Raw genomic sequence first — 24,299 nt, forward strand, 5'->3', positions numbered from 1 at the left:
CTGTGAAAAGAATGTCCTGTTTGTTCCTCCTATATCAGGGCCCATCTCCCAGCCTCTGTGGGCAAGAAGGAGCCTAACTTTAATAAGTGCCAGTTTAGCATGGACCAACCTCTCCTTCGTACTTTGTGTAACATTTCACCGCCCTGTCTCTGCTGAGCCTGGCTCAGCCCTCTCTATTCCCTCTCTCTTGAAACCACCCGGTCACCTCAGTACTAGAAGTTGAGCAGAGTTCACACTGGCCTCTTGTCCCTACTGCAGTAGTATATGACTGGTTAAAATCTTCCCTTACCATTTTAACTAGTGTCCAGCTTTGTTTATCTTTGACATGACCCAAGAAGAAAAGCATGCATGAAGATGGCATGCTAAGAATGGAAATTCATGCCCTGGCCAGTGTTGCTCAATGATTAGAACATCAACCTGTTCATAGAAGGGTGAGGGGTTTGAGTCCTAGTCAAGGGCACATACCTTGGTTGCAGGTTTGATCCCTGGCCCTGGTAAGGGTTCATTCAGGAATCACCAATTGATCTGGCTCGCACCTTCCTTCTCTGCCCCTCCACCTTTCCTTTTCACGCTCTCTAAAAAGCAATGGAAATAATATCCTTGGGTGAGGATTAAAAAAAAAAAAGAATGGAAATTCATGAAATCAATGGTGTGTGTGTGTTTGTTTTTGTTTGTTTGTTTTTTCTAATACATAATAGTAATACCAAATCCACAGCCCAACTTTTCAGTAAGGGTACTCTCAACGCTCCATCTCACCTACTGTGCACCGCTGCCTTCCCAGTCATCCTTACTGAGCACTGAGGGTGAGATACAACAAACACCTCATTGTTTGCATTTTTTTTCTGTTGAAACCTAAGACTGTTTCCTCTAGAATCTAGTCACCATTTTGATAGCAATTAACAACATTTTAAAGTGCAGAAAAAAATTACCTAAAGTCTACCATAGGTATAATTTCAGGGGTCTAAGATAACTGAGAATTTATTTTTCTTAAAAACTTTAGAAAATGGTTCTAGAAATTACGCTTTCCTTTCCATGTTATGTAATATAATGGAAATTGTCATTGCATACACAATGGTTTGGATTAGTTAATTCAGACTAAAAAAAGTTTTGATCAGAAAAATTTTGACAGCGAGACAGGTTTTATAACTAGGCATTGAGGGTAGTTTATATGTTACTACATCTCATCTCTTCCATCTAGATTTTTAAAGAAGTGACATTGTTTCCTTCTTATCCTTCCTGCTCATATCTTATATGTTTTAGGACATTAATATTTCTGGAGGATATTTATTCATTTTCTCTTTTAGAAACAGTCCCATGGTCTTTAAAAAATGCTGGAAATGGTGTGTGGGGCTGAGTAAATCTCTCTTAAAGGCTCCATGATTTAATCCTATGATCCAACTGAGTGGGAGCAGTTGACCTCTCACTATCTGTCTTTTAGTTCTCACTATAATTATGGGGGGGGGGGTAATTACCCCCCATTGTAACATACACACTTCCTGTGAATGTGCTCAAACTTATATGTACTAGAAAGAAAATAAGCCATTTTAGGCCTCTGGTAAGACCTCCTTTAATCAGAGCTATGTGTTTGCTTGTCCGACATTCAAAACGTCACAATTTACTAAAAGCCCTCACATTATTTTGCAAAATGCTTCTGACCAGTTGGACACTGGCTCATCATTTGATTCAAACCAATGACCAGTCTCAAGTGCTCCATCTAGTAGACCTGCATAATCATGCAGCTTCCTGCACATTGTTCATTTTAGTTAAGGGTGTCCAATACCCATTAGAGAAAGTTTATGAGCCAGAGGCTGAACTAATTTGTTCATGTACCAATCCCCAACATGGAGCTTTAGCACCTCAAAAGAATAGGAATAATAATAACAGCAATAATAGTAATGAAAGTTGGGTTGCCTTGAACACCAGCCTCCTGCTAAGTGCCCTTTCTCTATTTGAATTTCTTGCTAATTCAATGCCATTAAAATAGATTCTCTTAAAGACTCTGTTCTGTCAAACACAAAAAAGAGAGATGTATGGAGTGTGGGATTTAATTATCGCTGCTTTCTATCTCCAAATGTGAGTTTTTCTGAGTAATAATTGCCCAAGTTTGTCTTCAAAAGGCATTTTAATAGTGCTAATACTAGTAAATATTGCTCATTTTGATACTGATGTTCTGTTTTAATGGTTCCCATGGTTTCTAAAAGTCATTTCTTATTGTTTTACTGTAGAAAGAATCTTACTTTAATTATGTCATAATTGTTTGGAAGCCATAGAATCTTAATTAATGCCAGTGGCTTCAAGGCACAAACCAAATGTAGAGTTTGTATTCATGTTTGTTTCTTCAGCTCTTCCTGCCTGAGAAAAGGCCCCCCATGAGCTTTTCAAACTGCAGACATTCATAGATGTTTTTAAAACACTGGTTATGTCATTCTTTTAGGTTTTTTTAAGTCAGATTTTTCTCAGCTTCACCTCAGATTTTAAAGGTTAATAAGCAATCAACATTCTATCTTTGCAGGGAAATCTTTATCTCGAGAATATAGTTGTTCACTCTCCAAGGTAAGAGCAGAAACCCCCGATTGCTTGTTAGGTGGGATGGATGAACTCCAAATGTCTTCCCTTGGAATTCCATGACTGCCACAAACCAAGTGTACTGTCGTCTCCTGAAAAAATCGCTCCAGTTAACATACAACCAACTGGTTGACTTCATACTTCCCCACAAATGCATTTGCTCATGCTCTTCCTGCTTCCCAGAATCTTATCATGTCCCAGTTCAAATCCCAGAACTTCTCCCGCCATATTACATTCAAGCACAAATGACTGTACTCCACTGGTTAGACTCCAGGAATCACAGCTTGACTTCATATTCCATATACATTCAAGGTTCTTTTATCTTTTAAAATCACTCCAGAGAAGACCATATCTAAAAGCTTTTGGGTTTTCTATGGCATTTTACATAAGAACTTGCTTGAAGCTGATTCCCCTTAAATATTGGTTTAGTGATTGCTTATGGACTTTTCCCTGAGGACCTGGCAAGTTTTCAAAGATACATCTAGAAAACTGATCCCTGCTTGATATCAAAGAATTAGCATAGAAATTCAATCTCTTAGAAGCAGAAAGCTGGAAGTGACTTAGAGATTGTATTTTCGTACATTTAATAGAAAGAGGAAACTTGTGCTCAGAACAGTAAATTGTGTTTCCCAGGGTCCTACAACTAGTTAGTAGCAGAGCTGTAACTAGATCACAGGTTTCCTGACTCTAAGTGTTCAAGTTTTCCCTTGTAATTTTCACAAGTATCACATCAGTCACTTTCATTTAGCTATTCCAAATAGCTATCTGATTGTCTTAGTCACATCCCCATTATGCATGCTAGCTGGTACACAAGGAATAGCTATATGGAAACCATTGCTAATCTAACATCTCATTTTCTCTTTAGTTTCAATCTCCTACACAAACTGAGATTTGAATAACAACAATTCATTTATCTGAATTGATTTGCAAAAGGTTTTAGGTTTTCACTCAAATGGGGAGTGAAGTTGTGCATGAGCCCCTGAGGAGTGGGGGGGGGGGGAGTGCAGGAATAAAGGGAAAATGGAGAGGGCAGCAGCATGACCTCTGAACTTGGTTCAGCTCTGTGACCCATTGCCTGAGTATGGCCAATAATGCTATTGATGTCACATGAGGAAACGGCAACCCTGTGGAGGTCAAGATCAGAAATGTTGATGAAGTGGGACAGAGAGGGACTATCTCCTCATTCTCTTAGGAAATAGCCCAGATGAGAAACTATACAATTCAGTGACTTTGGAAGTGGCAGAAGGTGGTGTTCATAGTCATGATTAACCGTGTTAATCATGGCAGGAGTGAGGCCCCCTTCAATGTTCCCCAGACATACAACATGACTTGCATGAGCTAGACTCAGAGTGGCGGGAAGGACTTGACAGACATCACACAGTGTTGTAGCAGACTGAGCAGACTCTATGAGAACTGCAGCTGTAACTTAGGAGACATTTCAGGGGGTTGGATGTGGGGACATTTCTGGTACTCCTCTTCTGATGACCTCCTTCTACCCACAGGTCTGAGACACTTAGGACATGGTATTACACCTTATAATTAATATCCAAAACTGCACTGAAGAGCTGTGCTAGACACTGAGAGCAGAGCAGCAGCAGTGGCCAGTTTCTTCTTTTTAGTTCTCCAATGACCTGTGTTGCTATTATGGCAAAATTAATTGTTACCTTAATCTGCCACTTGAGTCTATGTCAGCCTGACCAGTCTGTGGGTGGGTGTGGCTCTGGAATAAAGGAATTTCCTGAACTTCTAAAGAGTCCTTTTAGTCCAGCTGGGATGGCTCAATGGTTGAGCATTGTTGACCTCTGAACCAGGAGGTCACAGTTCGATTCAGTGGTCAGAGCACATGCCCGGGTTTGGATTTCAGGCTTGATCCCCAGAGGGGGAGAGGGGTATGCAGGAGGCAGTCAATCAATGATTCTCTCTCATCATTGATGTTTCTATCTCTCTCTCCCTCTCCTTTCCTCTCTGAAATAAATAAAAATATATATATTTTAAAAATAGCCCTTTTATTATGCCCCAGGCCTCTATCGCTATATTTGTGACCCTAGAACAAACATTTTACTTAAAATGAATAAAAGATTTCACAGATAGAAATCCTATCATCATAATTGCTATAGACAATGTAAGTCACTGGCCAGGATGAGTATTGAAAATTGCTGGTACATAGGATGGTATTCGAATGAAAGTGGTATCTGAATCAACTTTGGAGAACAGGTATATGAGAATTATTATGAACGCATTTCTGAACTCTCTTTCCTCATGTTTACCATCCATTATCTGCCTTTGTTCTGGTTCATGCTATTCTTTTTATAATCCTTTTTTAAAAATACAAAATCAATACAACTTTAATTACAAAAAACCCATGGTACCTCTTGAAAAACAGAACAAATAAAAAGGGGCATTTTGAAAAGGGGCTCGTGATCTGAGACGCCTGACCTCAGGCCATCCTATTTCTGAGGGGTGATGTGGTTGATCTGTTGGTCCCATTATAATGATTTACACATCCATATCTGGCCCCTTTTGTTCTCCAGCAGGCTTTGTGTATGGCAAATGGGGAATTGCATACCAACCAGGGGTTTGACATTTACAATGCTTTGTAGCATAAGATAGAGTCACATCTGGGCAAACATTGTCCCTGGTGGTTAGTGGCTCATATCATCTGTGCATAGTCTGGCTGCCAAAATGATGAGCACTCATTAGAAATGTCCCATTTACTCTCAGAGCCAAATAAAAGCACAAACTAATCTAAAATGAACATTCACAGGGTGTGTGTATGTGAGTGTTCAATTTGTGCTGGCTTCTTCCCGGGGCATAAGGCAGCTTGTTGTTGTTTTTTTCTTTGAATATTGTTTATCTCAGTGGTCTGAATCAATGTGAGTGTAACAGTGTAGAAAAGCAAATCCTTGATTGTGTGCCTCAGCCTGAGTGGAGGGACATTATATGAAAGAGCCAGATGAAATTCTTTTGCCGATTTTTAACGTGTATATACTACACATTAAATTAAAAACTTTGTTTACTACTTGACACAGCCTCAAGTTTATAAAGAGCCCTGGGGACAGTTTTCATGAAAATGAGGCTTTCTCTGAGCAACTGGACTTTTTGTTTAATTTGGTTATTTGTCTGGGTTACATTTTCTGCAAATTAAGTACCTGATCATGAATCCATCTTTAAGTTGGCTCTTAGGAAGATAAGACACACAACAACCAATCTAAAGCATTCTAGAGAACTTTATAGCAAACACATTAATCTCATTCTTGAATTTATCTTATTCTCTACCATGATTTTATGCCTTCCTAATTTTTAACTTCTTTGTGCATTTATCTTGCAGAATAATGAGCAATTTGTTAGTCATTCCTTTTTGGAACAAGGTATATATAAATACCTAAAACAAATAAAGTAAAACAAAATAAAACTAGTCTTTTACCTCGAGGAGCCTATAAATTACTTGTGGAGACCGTATAAATTTGGAGAAAGATAAAGATATAAGGAGGTCTACACTAAGTGCCAATACATTGTAGACATTTAAAGCAATAGTACCTGCAAGGATGGGAGATTAATCTGGGTTGTAGGACTCAGGGGAAATTAATAGCTGAGATGGAATCTAAATACCGGATCTCTAGTCAGTTATATAATCCTGAGTGGGACAGAAAAATCCAGCCATGAAACTACACATGACATAACTGAGTAAGGGAGTATGCTCCTTGCTAGGCAGACTGAGAAAGTTAGAGGTCTTAAATATTCAGAATTTCTTTTGTCATTCTCATGGTCTTCACTCAGACCCTCCTTGGCCTTATTTTAGACACAATTTCAGCACACTTGTTTTTGTTTTCTCAGCTCACAGCAGATTAGCAGCAGTGGGAACTGTGAGGACTTGAAATGATAGCGTGATGACAGTGGTGGAGAAGCAAAGAGCAGAGACACAGAGACGGGACTGCTAAGTTTGGAAGCCCAGGGACATAGGGTGAATGCATCTCATACCCCAGCAGCCCTGAACGCAGCATTCTCCACATGCCAAGACATGATTTTGTAAGAAATGACTTTTTTTATGTGATTAAATCAACTTAGGATAAGAAGATAGGTCACGCCCTAACTGGTTTGGCTCAGTGGATAGAGTGTTGGACTGCAGACTGAAGGGTCCCAGGTTCAATTCCAGTAAAGGGCACATGCCCAGGTTGCGGGCTTGATCCCCAGTAGGGGGCATGCAGGAAGCAGCCAGTCAATGATTCTCTGTCATTATTGATGTTTCTATCTCTCTCTCCATCTCCCTTCCTCTCTGAAATCAATAAAAATATATTTTTTTAAGAAGAAGATAAGTCATATTGAAAAACATGAAATAATCAGAAAATTTTTCTAGACAGATTACCAATATCCCCCAACCCAATTCCACTGGCATTCCTGTGACCATGTTCAACCACCATCCTTAATTCCATTACTATTATTATGAGAATGTTTTTAAAGCCACTTTTCCACAGTTGCATTCCTTATACCCCAAGGTAATTTTATACAGATGGTTATTTTTAGCTTCTGATTCTTTCAGTTTTATGGTCCTAAAGCTCTGGTCTCAGCTCTCAGTTGATGGGGGCTGGGCCAGGGGGAGGACTTAGGCCACCACCTCACCTCATGCCTCCGGTGCTGACACATTATTGTTGAATCAAGCCTTCTTTCCAAGGAAAACTTTCTGTTCCTTATGTCTTCTGTCTCCAGTTGTCCACCTTGAGCTACATTTCTACAGATAAACAAAGACATAAGAATTGATCTTTGGATTGGGCAACCTGGTTGCCATTGGCCACCTTGTCAAGAACAGTTTGGGGCATGTTGGAGATGACTTTTCTCAAAGTAGCGTAAAAGTAGATGCATAAAGGACATAAAGGCGGCACTAGAGACAATGTTTTGAGAAGTTTTGCTTAGAAGGGAGAAGAGAAATGGGACAGTAGCTAGAGTGGGATGTCAGCTGACATGAGGCTTCTTTTGTCATCGTTGTTACTGGCTTTTGTTTTCTTTTAAACTGTAATATGTCTTGAGATGGATGGAAATGATCTAACAGCAAGGAGAAAATTGTTAGTACAGAAATAAAGCCTTTGAATACGTGAGAGGGATCTAGTGATAAGAGGGAGAGCAAAATGTGGAGCTACGAAAACATGCAGGCAAGGACTAGCTGGGGTAGAAGTCAGCTTCTCAGAGGGTTGTCTATACAAAGCTTCCCTCTGGTCTTCTCTGGTCTTCTACAAGAGATGCCTGAGTGGTCACATAACAAAAAAAAGAAAAAGGATGGTAATTGAACTTTGCACATCTTGGGATTCCAGTTGACACAATTTTATCAAGTTAATTTTATTGCTACCAAAGTCTATTTTCAAAGTCTCTCCCAGAGAATGAAAAAAAAAAATGTTTAAAGAAATAGAGCATGCTGGAATGAGAAAGCAAAAGAGATTAATGGGCTCATTTTCTTCCTTTTTGTAAATACAGTTTGAAACCCTACCAAAACCAACCCAGACTGAAAATAAACTGGAGCACCAGAAACTCACACTGGCAATTCAGTTGTCATTCAAAGAACAGTCCCCTGGCATTACTAATGAGGGTCATGGCACTCACATAAAGAAATAAGGATTGAAGAGGGAAGAAAGAGGAGACAAGAAGGCAAGAAGGTACTGGGAGGAGAGGGAGAATGAGGTAGCGAAGAAAGTTTTAGGAAGAGAAGACTAGATGGGAAGAAATTGAGAGAAAGGGTAAATAGCCAAGAGGGATAGAAAGAGATTTTGTTACAAACTGTTATCATTCCTTTCTCCACACTTGCCAATCAGTGCAGCAACATGCTGTTAGATTAATATGTAGCAGCAGCCCAACCTCACAGAGTCATGCAATGTTTCAGTCTGGTGTCTCACTCCCCAGATATAATCACTACTCAAAATAAAGACACATGAATAATGTTGGTATTTTTGTTAATGGAGAGTGCCTTTGAGTTTGGCTCAGAGACAATGGCCCGTGGTTGCATCTGATTATAACTCATCTCCGTGGGGGTAGCGAGAACTGTTGTAAATATGTGAGAAATTATGAGCTTCTTTACCAAGATGAACTCTGTGATTATAATGACACTTGGCATTTGCACATTTTGTAGCTTTTCTCATCTGAAAATAATGGAGCTACTTTTATATTATAACTAGATGTGTGTGTGTGTGTGTGTGTGTGTGTGTGATCCCTGTTCCTTTTCTCTTCTCTCTTTTCTGCATTTCTTTCTTCCTTCCTCTTCCCTCTCTGACTTCCTCCTTCCTTCTTTTCTTTTCTTTCTTTCTTTTTTTTTTTTTTTTTAAATAAGAGGCAGCTATTTGGAGTATTATCAAGATAGCTAAAAGGTCTATGGAGAAAGGCAGTCTCAGAATGTGAGCTACTGTGTTAGGAAGCGGAAGAAACACAATAGGTATGGCTGTTAGCTCTCTAGAAGAAAGTGGCTCGTGTTTGAAAGTTAGTCTAAAAGTGTCTCCAGAGTCCAAAGATTTTTCAGTTCCCTGAAGGTAAATCCATCCCTACTTCGAAAGAGTTTCCAATATGGCTTAACTTGAGAAATAATGAAAGGCTCCTGATCCATCTCATGCAGTATTTGGGATGCACTTATGCTAAAATGTTCTTTGTTGTTTTTCTGAAATTCAAACTTAACTGATGGCCTATATTGTTATTTGCTAAATCTGTCAATTCTACCACAGCTACATCCCAGTGGGCTAAAACAGAGTACAGAATTGGACTGTCCACAGGTTAAAAATTGACCTTTGGGCTGCTCCTTAACTAGTGCATGCTGATGGTCTTTGGTCTTCCATATGCTAGACTGTGATCATCAGAGCTACCTTCTGCCTCCAGCTTGATGCTCCCAGGGTTGCTATTTGGCACCTTGGCCTCCCAATCAGGGAATCCTGCAACTCCTCATCCTGGAATTCCTAGCCTGGCCCTGTAGCCAAGTAACTGGAGCAAAATATACAAATGAGTGAAGAAGATGGGCTTCTAAAAATCTTAATTAGCTGCTTAGGCAATGGCCTTTACTCACAAGGTTGTTAGAATGGCAAACCTCTTTGCAAATGTTAGAGACATAAAATAAGGTTCCATGACTGGTACCTTGATGTAAAACAATTATTGGCAAATTGTTTTGGGGAGAAAAAATTTGAAAGAAAATGTTGATATTTGCTTACTTGCTCACTGTAGAGTTCAGTCTCATAGGCCCTAAAACTCTGAAGACTGTCTTTTCTTTCCTCATCGCCCTGCCTTCATCTCCCCTTAAGAATGACCCAGTTTACCTTGTCTCAGGGTAAAGCTTAGTTTTGGCAGTCAGCAGATGTCTTTACTATTCAAAATTGCTGCAGCAGCTGCATTGCAGTCCCCTGCTCAGCAAGCAGGTTCCTGGTCAAGTTCAAAAAAGGAACCAACCCTTCATTTGTGGGATACTGTGTTGAAGTCAGACTTCAGAGACATGGCTTTGTGCAGCCTCCTGGGACTGAGCTAGGTTTGAATTGCCGTGACCTCCGTGCCCTTACAACATCACAGAAAACACCATCACGGTGCCCACTAATTGGTCACCTTGATGTCAGTCCCAGCATGGAGATCAAGGACAGAGCCGGTCCTGGAAAGTGAACTACACACGCTCTCCGAGGTGGTCTCTACAGGTCAGGCTAGCATCCTGCTGAGAGCACAGTGCGAGGGAACCTTACCCCAGGACTACTTGAAACATGGCTGTGCTGCACGTGAACAAAGGACAGGTGGCCTCACGCATGACCCTTTCCTTGCTACCTACTAAGTCCAAATTGTCAGCCTTTCACACCTATTATGCTTCCATTATCTGTGAAAAATACTAAGTGCCATGCCCTGGATGTAACATGCACAAAGCAGATGCCTGAAATTAGTTTCTGCTCATTGGTTTTAAAAATTATTAAGAATACTTTATTTTTAAGGTAGCAAATCAATCAAGAATTGGTGGGGTATTACACACAGGTGCATTTGGGAAGCTCACTGTAATAATAATCAAGATTTTTTTTGTTTTTAGAATCTAAATGCAATGTGTTTTGTGAATAACTTACGTAGTAGTAAAAACAGTGGGGAAAAAACATAGGACATAACTTGAATACATCTTTCTTTTATTTCCCTTAGGTTGAATACATTTGTTGGTTACTATTCTCACCCATTTAAAGCAGGCATTTTAGGTGGTGGGAATGACTAGAATTAAGTAGAAATTCTAAATTTCTAATCAAAAAAGAAAAAAAAAATGTGATAACCACTGCTGAGGGTAAGATTTATTAAAAGTGCTTTATTCTATGGTTCAGTTTACCAAATGAAATATTGTATGGAGTCCACTTAGGTAATATAAGATTTTCTCAAAGTGTCCTCATCTTCCTCTGCTCCCAATGCCAGGCCCAGGAGCCTCTGGAGGATTTATTTCTGTCCTTAACCCGGGGACCAGTGCTGCAGGAGTGGAAGACAAATATTAGAACAGGAGACACTTTATTCAATTAAAGGTCTAGACATTCACAATCATCTCAAGAACTGACCCAGAACTCCTAAGGACAGAAACCACTGAAAATAGTAAGGACCAAAGTCTCGGATGCCCTGTTAAATGAGGAAGAAGTGTAAGCTTTCTTCCACAGACAGAAGAGGGGCCCATGGGGCCTCTGCTCACCTTTGGAGACAAAAGTAGTTAAAGATCTTTTGAGTAACTTAGGGAAAGCAAAACCTTTGGGAGTTGTCTGGGTATGGTATGATTCTCCTTTCGGGGTTTCCATATGCTGGGAGTGGGTGAGAACCAGATGGAGGGTGGAGCAGCAGTTCATTGGACAAATCCAGATGTGCGGGGCAGAAAACCCAGACTGCTACGTGGCGTTGAATGGATGGGCAGGTCATATAGAAATGGAGGCACTGTGTGTATGTATTACTGATTCATGAGAGAACAGAGACATTTTAAGGAAAGATTCTTTTCCATGGACCTGATATAGGATTAAGGAGCTCACTAAAGCAAAATTAGGAGAAATAATTCAGGAACTAGGAGGCAGCGTCAAGTCAGTTATCAGTATTCTAAAGAAATGGCCTAAACGTAAGAATTAACTTTTCTGTTTCTCTATCACTGTAGTGTGGCCAGTGATCAAAAAGCTAAGGAGAGGTCCAGGCAGAAATAGCAATCCAGAAGTAGCTTGTGCCAGCATTTGTCCACCTGGGACCATGGCAAAGAGTCAGCAACAGTGCACATGATTCTGCATATGAGCTAATAAAACCTGGCTGGGAGCAAGACACAGGGGATATGCTCAAAGGTTCCCTCCCTAAATCTCAAACACGCGACAGACTGCAATGATGTCTAATCGGCTCACTTGCTTAACTAGTTTAACTAGCTTTTTAAGTACCTTTCTGTCTCTATCCTTCTGTGATAACAGATTCAAGAAGGAGCCTGAGAGAGGGGAATAAAGAAACACTCGAGGAATTGTTTTGTGGTATGACTTCATTCGCAAAGGGACTTGGAGTTCCAACCTTAATAAAAGCTTAGGTAACTTCCAGGATTGTGGGAATAAAATCAAGGGGCCTGAGGGCTAAGTCCTTGTTTCTCATGCAAGAGGACTATTGAGGGTTCATCATCTCAAATGTGAACTCCGCTGGGTAATCAGTCATCCCCATGGTAACCCAGCAACTTTTAATTGTCTTTAATTAAGGGGCCACAGAGGCAATCAACTACATTTCTAGCACATTAATGAGGGAGGCATGAAGTGCAAAATGGCTGCCAGTCGTAGACGGTGCTTATGAAAACGAGGAATCCTAGCAGAATTTCTAAGGGAAAATATGATAGGTGGTACATTCATGACTCTGCAGGGTCTAGGGAACCCAGACTGAAGAGGTGAAAAATAAGAAAAAATCAAGAATGTCTGAAAAAAAAAAAGAATTATGAGGAATAAGTAATAGAGCAACTAGTATCTTTTCTGTTAAATTATTTTTAAAAATAGAATATAATGTACATGAGGGATTCTTAGACATTAAAGACCACAAAAAGACAAAGTGAGCTAGTTAAATGAAACTACAGAGTAGCTTTGCCATAGCCTGATATTGAATTACAAAGTAAAATTGGAAAATATAATTCTGAAAGCTTGACTACTTCAAGTAGCTTTTTCTCTGATTATGACATTGCATATTAACCACTTTAAAAAAACCCAGAAAACTATAGCATTTACTACCTGAACGTTTGTTTGCCTAATTATAAATGCCAATATAGCTTCATTTAGAGGGTGGGGCACCCTGACTCCTTGAGACAATTTATGAAGTGACTTTATACATATTTTCTTGCTTAGTTATTAGCACTTTCCCATGAAATATTTTTATGTAGCATATGCCTGTACCGACTTTCACAGTTGAAGAAAATGGGCAATAAGCTCAGCCTGGCTCTGGCCAGTGTGCTTCAGTTGGTTGGGTATTGTCCAGTGCACCAGAAGATTTCAGGTTTGATTCCCAGTCAGGGCACATGCCTGAGTTTCAGGCTTGGTCCCCTGTAGGGGGTGTGCAGGAGGCAGCTGATTGATGTTCCACTCTCACATCAGTGGTTCTCTCTCTCTCTTCCTCTCGCTCTAGAAATCAATATTTTTTTTTTTTTTAAAGATTCAGCCTGGGCTCTATTGCCCAAAGTAGCAAAGGTAAGCCTAGACCTGTGGTTGGCAAACCGCGGCTCCCGAGCCACATGCGGCTCTTTAGCCCCTTGAGTGTGGCTCTTCTACAAAATACCACGTGGGGGCGCGCACGTACAGTGCGATTGAAACTCCGTGGCCCGTGCGCAGAAGTCGGTATTTTGTGGAAGAGCCACATGTGGCTCGCGAGCCGCAGTTTGCCGAACCGCAGTTTGCTGACCACTGGACCATACATCTGTCTAGGATTCAGTGTTCTTACTCACTATCACATGTGGCCCCAGGCAGGGACACCTCTTACACACCTGCCTGCCTCCTCTCAGCCTTTCTGAGCATTCAGTGGCTAGTCAACACATATTCTAACCTAATTCAGAAAGAGTAACTTCAAATTAAAGACTGTGGTTTTGAAATGGAGCAAGAACGGAATCATTTTCACTAAGATTTAAAAAATATAAATATGCACTATAGGATTATTTATTTTCATTGACAATCTCATTAAAATAATCTTAAACCATATTGTTGAAGTCAGATCCAGTTCTTTGCTAGGTGCCGTAAGGAAAATTTGGAAGAAAAGACGTTTAGGAATAAATAATTACTCGGGGCTAGACTGCTCTCATTCTTCACAAGGAGATTTTCCCCAGCCTTTCTCGTACATTCCTCCCCACTGACAACAAGGCTTGCTTGATTTGGGAGCTGACCCTTACAGTTAGACATTTTGGTTAATACTTATACCAACCAATCAGTTCACAAAAATCTGAAGTCAGCCACTATGTGCAAATCCAGGTCCTTTGACAGAAAAAAAGGTACAAAGCAGGTCCTGTTCTCAAGGAGTTTATGGCTTATTTGGGAGGTAAAGCCCACACAGGAAAAAAATAAAATAAAATAACACTAACAAAGCAGATGAGCCCATGGAACAGGATTTATTTATTTATTTTTTTTAGACTTATCAGGTGCTGATAGAACCTGCTTGAAATTTTCAGGCATTCATTTCATTATTTTCATAACAGTCTGGGATGTAGAAATGATTATCATTCACATTCACATCAGAAGTGAATACAATCAAGTTTGTCTTCAGCTCAAAACTCTCCCATAATTGATCTACTAAAGCCAGTAATTTCAGCGTTCTTACAATGGCTACAAAGCCCATTGGGTGGGATCCTGTCTCCCTCTTCTACATCCTTCCTAAGCCCCTACCTCTTGCTCCTCATCTCCTACCACTCTTTCCTCAGTCCCCTTGCTCTGGATACATTGACTCCTTAATTCACCCAGAGGCATATCAAGTGTGCTCCCACCTCAGGCTCTGCTGCTTCCAGGGCTCACCCACACTGCATTTCTTCAAGTCCTTCAGTTCTCTTCTCAGACCACATCTTATCAAGAAGACCTTTGAAAACTTCTCTAAAGGAAACTGCAGGCTCCACCCTAGTAGCTAATTCCTACACCTGGCTTTTCCTTTCTCCAAAACCTTCTCATGTTGACATATATTTAGATGTGGATCAATCTGTTGCTCCTCTCCCTGGGCTAGCAGGAACTTTGTTTGGTTCACTATGTCTTCCCACCATCTAGGGTAGAAACTAGCATTGAAAGGGCTCCAAAAATATCTGTGGAATCATCTGGACAAGGAAAGTAAGGCTTCAAGAGTTTCAGTAATTAACCTAGCCACAGCACCACAGTGGAAATGGGGCAGGATCTCCATCTTTAATGATACCTGTCTGGATGATCTTTGAGAAAGAAAGACCACCTCAAGCTGTGGGCAAACAGATCACAGAACTTAGACACTTAGAGTTCTGTCTCTAAACTGAAATTCTGACAAATGTGAAAGAAGGCACGAGGTTATTTATAGTGGATCCACATTTTTTAAAATGATTAGTCTCCAAATACATCAGTTCATTCACTGTGTATTCTATATGTACTCAGTGCTTGGCATTGCAAACAACGTTATTTTTTTCTTCTTTCTTCTGGGAGATAGGTAGATATATGACAGGTAGGTAGGAAGGTAGGTAGATAGATGACAGAAAGATATACAGGTAGACAGATAGCAGGTAAAATTATTCAATTATGTTGTTGCTGGTGTTCTCATCTCTAAACCCAAGTATTCCACTTCATGCACCCTTCAAGGACCCTAAAAACTGCAACTTTATAGATATTTATCCAATTAAACCTCAAAGCAACCAAAACTACCATTTTCTCAGATCATTACTACACTCTCAGTATCCAATAAACAAATTGACATTAAATGTATTACTATTTTTGCCTGGCCTGCATAGCTCAGTGGTTGAGCATCAACCTATGAACCAGGAAGTCACAGTTCAATTCCCCATCAGGGCACTTGCCTGGGTTGTAGCTTGATCCCCATTGTGGGGGTGTAAAGGAGACAGCCAATCAGTGATTCTCTCTCATCATTAATGTTTCTATCTCTCTCTCCTTCTCTCCTTCTTCTCTGAAATCAATAAAAATATATTTTTAAAAAAGTATTACTGCTGAAACCGGTTTGGCTCAGTGGATAGAGCGTCGGCCTGCAGACTGAAAGGTCCCAGGTTCGATTCCGGTCAAGGGCATGTACCTTGGTTGCGGGCACATCCCCAGTGGGGGGTGTGCAAGAGGCAGCTGATCGATGTTTCTTTCTCATCGATGTTTCTAGCTCTCTATCTCTCTCCCTTCCTCTCTGTGAAAAATCAATAAAATATTTTTTAAAAAAAAGTATTACTATTTTACGTTTCCAGCAAAACTTGTGCATTAGAGAACTCCTGAAAAGATGGCAGTAATGATAGAAATTGCAGTGGTGTTTTGATCAAAGAAGAGACCTGTAGTCCTCATATGGTACTAGTGGGTTGTTCTGAGCTCTACCTAAACACACAGTTGGCTTTGGCCTGGCAGGTAAACAAAAGTGAAAGGAAAGGAAGAAAATGGGCTGTATGGCTTAAACGAAGATAATTTTCTGATTCTGTTCCCTTTCCCTTTTTTGTTTTTCACTTTCTATCAATATTCTTTCCTCTACAAGGAATAACCACTCACATACACTAAAAAAAATGTCATTTTTGAGTTTCTCTCTGGGATAGTTTGACAAATGTCCAGGCGGCATGGGGGGCACACACCTCTGTCTTTCCAGGTGGCTTCACAGTGAATCAGAAAGAAAGCAGGGTGTGCTCTGCCAAGACAGAGGCTATTGTGACAAAATATAACACAAATGTGTAACAATGGCAACAATAATGGTCCTATGGAGTTAGTACTATTTCTTTTCTTATTGGTTTTGGATGTTCAATTCCTGTTTACTTAGAAATTACTTTGAAAGACTATGGAAATGTAAGTAAAAAACATGGAAGTATAACTTTTTTGTTTCTTTAACTTCTCTCAGTTAATTAAATTAAAATGGGGACTCTGCTGTTTTCAGCTTAAAAAAAATAGCCAATTGAAATTTAATTAGTCTTTTTTGCTTTAGCATGCATGCCCTGATGCTAAATTAATAATCAGTTGTAGGCACTTCCGGTCAGAGACTATTATGACTTTCAATAAAATTCAACCTAGGACCACATGGTAGATAAAATGACTAGTGCTCAGATAAGAATAACAACTGTGCCATAAATAACAAAGGGTTAAAACCTGTCTCTGCCCTCTCTCTCTCACTCTCTCCCCCTCCTCTGGCTCTCTCTAACAATTACAGAGAGACAGGAGGCTCAAGTGTATTCTAGGACCAGTAGATGTTATAAATCAAATTAATTACTTTTGCCCCAAACTGTCCTCGGTGGAGGATTTTTGGCTACTGGACTGTTAATACCTCTTTACTTAATCACTGTCCTATAATGCTGTCCCCCTGGTAGAAGAGATGAACTGGAAAAATGGCCATCTTTCCACCTTTCTCAAGGCCCCACGAGACCCTGATTTACAAGGTGAAATTGTTATGTATCATCCAGCCAGTCTGCCTACCCCTCAGAAGCCCCTGTTTTCCTTGGGAGCAGACTAGAACTCAGGGGAGTTGATGTGGTAGGTGCCTTTTAAAAACCTGTTTCTCTCTTACAACCGTACCTCTGCTTTTAATACATTGTGAATTTCTTTGGATGTTAAACCATATTTGATGGATATTTTATCTATCAAGACTTTGAATTTTCCATCTCTTTGATCAATTAGGATTCGTCACCTCAATGGTTTACACCAATGGTCACACCAGATTAGTCCAGCTATCAAAGACATAACTGCTCAAGGACAAGGCTACATGGAAAGTAGTGTATTGAGTCAGGGGTATTTGTTTACGAGAACTTGTCCGTGTGGCCACTTCCCTCTTCATATAGGCAAGGCTGTCATTTCCAAAGGAAAATGGAGAATGCCAGAGGAAGGTCTAGACAAAAAAATAAATCCTGGACATATTTACTACTCATATTTTAGTTTATATTACATGTAATTTATTTTTTTAAGTGAATGGCCTTATTTTTCTCATGAAGGAACGCTGAAGCTAACATTAAGAAAAAAGGCCTTCTCTGATTAAGTGCCACTGATTATGGGGGGGGGGGACTAAGACATATTGTGAATAAAAGGAGTACCCCATATTTGAATACAAGATATTCCTCACCCAATTCATACATACACACCCAAACCACCTGAGATCTGGCTGTATGGAAACAGCATTTATCAAGCCTCATCTCCAGAAGCCTATCCTGGCCTCTGACCTCAGGGCCTCCTTAGATGGAGTGTTTTCCAAGCCCTGTGATCTGAGGAGGACATTTCTCCCTCGGGTCTTTTCCTCAGAGAAGGTTTTAGGAGAGAGCTCACTAGATGTTTCCAGGAGTGGCGTCCTGAGGACTCTGAGATTCTCTGTGGAGAAGAATCAACTTTAAAGACTGCAGTGCATTGTGGGAAATCACTAAATATTGGCATCTTTCTGTGAGTTCTAATTTCTCATCTACTAAGAAGAGTAAAGTTAATAATTAGGAGTTGTGGGACCAGGGGCATATCATGGAATCACCTCACACCATGTCATGGAATGTAATGTACAGTAATCATGAAAATGGTTTAGTAGGGGTTTAGAAGATGGAGTTTCCTCTTAGGTTGTGCTTATTGTTTGTCTTTCTCTTTGTTCTAAAGGGTTAATGTCTGGAACATGGGTGATGAAGCAGAGGAGAACTCTTTTGTGTAGCAATATATAATTTAAAACCCCAGGGATTGTTTTTGGTCAGTTTCTTGCAATCTGCAAGATAATTTTTTTTCAATTTATTTGGAATTAGTCAAGTGCACTATTGAAAAGGCAGAGTGAATTGATGCTAAATAGTTTTTGGAAGATGTAATTGCCTGATGATTTGTAAATAGCCAAGCTTATCAAAAAAGTAATTTAAATGTTTTGCTGACAAGTTTGTTCAGTTTGGTAAACTCTGTAAACTGGGGAGGCCAATTATTTGCCCACATTAGCATGAGAATTCTCTTTGTTTGGCTAAGTGATTTGAGGGCCTAGGGTTATCTAGAGCTTTGGAATCTGAACTTTTAATGACCCGTTACCCAGCATAAACATCACTCATAGGATGATAATGCCAAAGTTTTTAAATAACTAAGCTTTAGACATCACTTGATTGTTTGCAATGTGTTCTTTATTGTATCCATGTCTATCTGGGAGATAGTGGGATCATGTTGTGTCTGTTTCCATGTACCCCCCATACCATGTGTGTGCTAAACTCCAAAGAGACCACTGTTCATCATATGAGAGAACTCAGACAAACACATTCATATAAACATGATAGGGATTTGATCATTTTGATTATTTCATTCATAAAAGTAGTATAATAATTTTTTAAAATAGGTATTTATCAGGTGAGATATTTGCTAACCACTTTATTGCTTTCTATACATTTTTTTCAACTCCCAGCAGCTCTGAAGGAAGAAACATGGTGTCCCTCAACACCATAAAGTAGATATTTCGTAGCTGAATAAACAAAATTTTAATGTTGACTTGATATGATCGTCCTATATAATAAAAGCTAATTATATTAGCATATAATAATATGCTAATGTCTGGTCATCTGGTCAGCCATTTAACTAATCAAAGCGCAATATGCTAATGATATGCTAAGGCCACTCTACCGCTCACTATGACGTGCACTGACCACCAGGGGGCAGACACTCCGACTGGTAGGTTAGCTTGCTGCTGGGGTCTGGCCAATGGGGACTGAGCGAGAAAGGCCAGACACGACCTGGAGCCCTCCTGCAGTCCCTCCCAGGCTGGCCAACCTCCCGTGTCCCTCTCTGACCCCAATCGTGCACTGGTGGGGTCCCTCAGCATGGCCTGCACTCTCTCAAACTCTGCGACCCCTCGGGGGATATTGGAGAGCCAGTTTCGACCCGATCCCACAGGCCAGGCTAAGGAACCCCACTGGTACAGGAATTCGTGAATGGGGCCTCTAGCGTTTTTAATAAGTCACCATGCTGAGACTTGAAACGTATGTGCTGACTGACCTCAGGTGTTAACCAGTGGGCGATATTGTCTTAAAACATTAAAAAAGCCCATAACCAACTCAGACATTGTGCGTTTTCAGGATCTGGAATGGATACCTCTGGACATACCTAGTATTGGTTCTAGAATTATTTTAGATCAGACTTAGGGACAGCACTCTGGAGGGAGGGTTTAAAGCTGTATTTGCATATTATTTTACATAAATATTTTAAAAAATTGGAATGGAGGTAGAGGGGCTGATGGAGTTTATAAGTTGACTGAAGATCCCGTACCCACCAACCCACCCAGTATATTCCTTGTCAACACTACTTATTATTAGAAGAGAGAATGAGCCACACTTCTGCTGCCAAACATCTTTGAGTCAGACTTACAGAAAGATGAAATATGTTTATTCCTTCTCCCAAGACTCTCAGAGGAGGTACTCATTAAGAATAGGATAATCTTATAATGTGCAGGAATATCTGGAAGGGAGAAGCTATTACTTCAATATGTGTATGAACATAAGAGTCTAGGTATGGAATCATTTGAATCACCTACTTAGGGCCAAGGGTCCTGGGACTGTACCCAGGACAAGTTTAAGAAGAGTTGGGATGACCTCATGTCAGGTCTTCTTGCAAAGAGTAGGCTAGCATGCAGCATTATGAGAGAGGATTCAGAGAAGCCTGGGAGGAAAGAATAAAATGGAATAAGAGAAAGGAGTGCTGAAAAGTAGGGGGAATGTATCAAAGAGAAAAGTACGCCTGTTTTGTTTACTATCTTTCTTCAAAGGTAGCTCTGTTTCTAGGGTTTTCCTATATTTCAGTTAGATCTGGCTGCATTACCAGGACTTAGAATGTACCTGCAACAGAGAGAAGGAAAGACACCAGCTGGAGGTGTAGCAGGCTCACTGCTCTGCTGTTTTGTTCTACTGCATTGAATGAAATGAATCTTTTCAAACAGGTGAATTTTCAAACAGAAATGGCCCAAACAGCCTCAGCTCATTGAATAGAAAGTGTAATGGTGATCTAAACCTATTACCTTCAATGGAGTCTGTGACATTTTCTTCCAGCATATTGATTGGGGAGAGAGAGGGAGAAGGAGAGAGAACTTTTCCTCCACTCATTGTTGCGTCAGTCATTGTAATGCTAGTCACAATGCATTAAAAAGCATTCAGAATCAACAGAGCTGGCTCTTTTGTAGCAGGAGTAATAAATTATTTTACTGAACAGAATTAAAATGCTGTTTAAAATCTTATCGGTACACATTTTTAAATTTCTCACCCAAATTTCTCTCCTCCCCTACAAATCTCAAAAAATTCTTAATTAACAGTTTTCAGCAAGAACACATATTTTTTATCAAAGGGTCTGGCATATTTTTTGCAGTGAAAAACTGCTAATGCCATCTCTCGAAAATGTCCTCCTTCTTACTAATGTTCATTTCAAAATAATCTGCAATTATAGTTGAGAAATTTCAATTTTATTTAAATGAATGCGGACAGTAACAACTTCGGAAGGGTAGAAATGCTTCTCTTTTTTGTTTTGTTGGTTTCTAGGCATCTGTTGCGTTATTGTTCTTATTGCATAACACAGTCTCTGCAGGGAAAAAAAAAATAGAATCAAATCCAGCCTCGTTATATTGAAGTGTCACTTGTGTGAAGGTAGTAATAGTGTTCTATTAGGATACGATGGAAATATCCCAGTTTCATTGACAATAATAAGCAGATTATTCATGGAGCTTGTGGGGATATGGAACTTTTAACAAACCCCTAATTTTCAGGTAAATAGTATTCACCATTTTCCATGAACTACTAATATTCTTTATTTGGCACAAGCATTTATAGGTAGGAAACACTATCATGAATTTCAAAGGAATATACAATAGCAACCATCTCATAAATAGATGAGAGATGCATGGAAGTTCCCTGGTAGGAAGGTACCTGCTGAATTATCTTTATTAATAATGGTATTAACTTGTATTAAACCCATTTGTTTAGGTTTTATCTTAATTAGGTCCATTCAACACCTTGTCTCTAATATTTATATGTACTTTTTCTTTGTCTCAGTATAAACCTATTGCATTTTATATTATCTGACTTTTATAATCTTGCCTATTACTTACAAGCAGTCTGCTGCTACAGTTGTTCCTAGGTGTTTTCATAAACTAATTTAACATCTGTTAGCACTATATAACAGTATCAACCTACAAATGGCCAATAGAAATTAGTATTGTTGAAAATTATCATGTAGATTGACATAGTTACATTAGTAATTGTAGGATCCACTCCATATTTCATGGTAACTTGATGAACAATCAGTGTTATCTGGCTGATTTTCTTTTCAGTATTGAATGAAATCTACATTCGAATGTAACTGCATTTAAGGCAAGAGATCATACAAGCTACCTGTGTAGTAAATTAATTCATAATTTTGCTGAATTAAAGACTTCACATAGATAATTCAGAAAAATTAGTTTTCTAGTATAGAAATAAAGACTCACTCAGTAGACAGGTGAAAATTGAAAGGACTTTTGAGATGTTGCTTTGTCATTTTGGTCTCCATAGACAATTGTAAAGAAGTAGCATTCAGACAGATCCTACATCCCAAAGCAGACTAGCCCAAATTGCACAGATCCAGTCTGGTAAACCTTAATTCCAGTTCTAGTTTCCCCAAATTAGGTTTTCTGGACTAAGGGAGATAAAAACATCCAAATTTCTTAACAGCCCACTGGGGGACCCTACATTATTAAGCCAGTCAGCATCTTGTTGAATTCCATATATAAGTCATCTACTTATTCCCCAAATTTACTAATCAAATAAAGTAGCATTTAAAGAAACAGAATAAATATGGAACTAATTTATTATTATTATTATTATTATTATTATTAAACTCAATGGCTTATAAGTTCAAATAACAAGGACAAATATGATGATGATAATAAATATTAATTCAAATCAACATCCAACTCATTTTAATTTCAGTGCTATATATTTTGCTTTAAGTAGTCATATTGTTTTAAATGTTTATTACATATTTTCCATTTCCAGTGACCATCATTTGCTTCCTGTATATTTGAGTTTCCATAGGGTACATTTTTTCTCCATCTTGAAGAAGTATCTTTAGCATTTTCCTGTGTGTATGTGCACAACAACTGATAATGAATTCTCTTAATTATTGCTTATTTGAAATTTTACTTATTTCACTTTCATTTTTTTAATGATAGTTTGACCAAGCTACTTCTTCACTGTAAAGTTGAACCTTCTCCTAACTTTAAAAACTGTCATTGCCTTGTGTCTGAAAGTTTGGGATTTCATTTGAACTTTATTTTCTTCTTGGGTTATTTTTTTTCTATTCATTAAGACTTTTTAAGACCAGCTTTAAAAAGTTTTCTTCTAGTTGTTTCACCTTCTGAAGCAGGTAAAGCAGATCACATTTCAATACACTTACTTGGACTTGCCTCTTGCTTTTAAGACAAATAAGTGGTTTAGTGGAAATGATTCCTTACTTTTCATACCCCATTTCAAGTCTGTAAGGTGAAGTCCACTGACTCAGATATTTATACTTATATTTGAATTATTAAACAAGGTGATGAGATGATTCTAGTCTCCACTTTACAATGAAGAAACTGAAGCTCAAAAAGTAAATTCACTTCAGGAAGATCCCAGAGTGAAATAGTCACCCTGAGGCTAAAGAACAAATTTTCCATACTATTTCCACGCTTTTCCTGATCTTTTATAAACATACTAGAGGCCCAGTGCATGAATTCATGCACAGGTGGGGTCCAGCCGACTCACCTCGATTGGGGCTGATCGGGCTGGGCCAGCTGAGGGGAGGGAGGGGCCATGGGCAGTTGGCAGACTGGCCGGGCCCCCTGGTCGAACTCCCAGTTGAACTCCCGGTCGAACAGACAATTTGCATTTTAGTCTTTTATTACATAGTATCTGTTTCTGTGGCTACTTCCCAAAAGAAACTGTATTACCAGTCATATTAACTTGAGTTTTAATATGTTTTAAACTTAAGTGTTGCTAATTACCAGTAGTGAATTAGCACATACCTTTTCAACAAGGTGTTCTATTTGACCTATCTGGTCCAACAAGGTCCATCTTCCCCATTGCCATGTTTATGACCAGCACATTTCTGGTTAGCCTCAGATTATAAACACTCTCCAAGAGGGAGAGGACAGCAAGAGAGTGAGAGCAGTTTACTCTGTGCATGGTTAAGGACTCATTTCTTTTGATTAGGTATTGATCATCTACCTTAACTATTTATTAAATAGGGCCCTGGGTTTGGGGATGCCACCAGCATATTCAGAGAGGGAGAACTCGATCGAGTTCTCACAGTTCAGTGTGGCTTTGGGAATAATGCACTACACCGATACTATCTTTTCTGCAGGCCCAAATGAGGGGCATTTTTTAAAAGCACATTCTGTAGTCCTCAGGCCATGTAGGGTCCCTGGATATGTTTTTGTAAAACAGTGTAGGAAAGAAGAGGACTTTGGGGAAGACTAAATAATCTAATGGCCACAATTCGCTGCATTCTTTTCTCTGATGGTTACTCGAACTAGTGCAATTCGGGCTGTGAGCACCTGGAAGGAAATGCCCAGCCAGGCACTTGCCATTGAAATATGGTTGGAGAGCCATTCCTGCCTGTTAGTTTCACCTTGTTCTTTTCTTTAGGGTTTTCAGCCTGAAACCAATCAACCCG

This window comes from Myotis nattereri, assembly GCF_964212035.1.
Source record: "Myotis nattereri genome assembly, chromosome: 8".
NCBI lineage: Eukaryota > Metazoa > Chordata > Mammalia > Chiroptera > Vespertilionidae > Myotis > Myotis nattereri.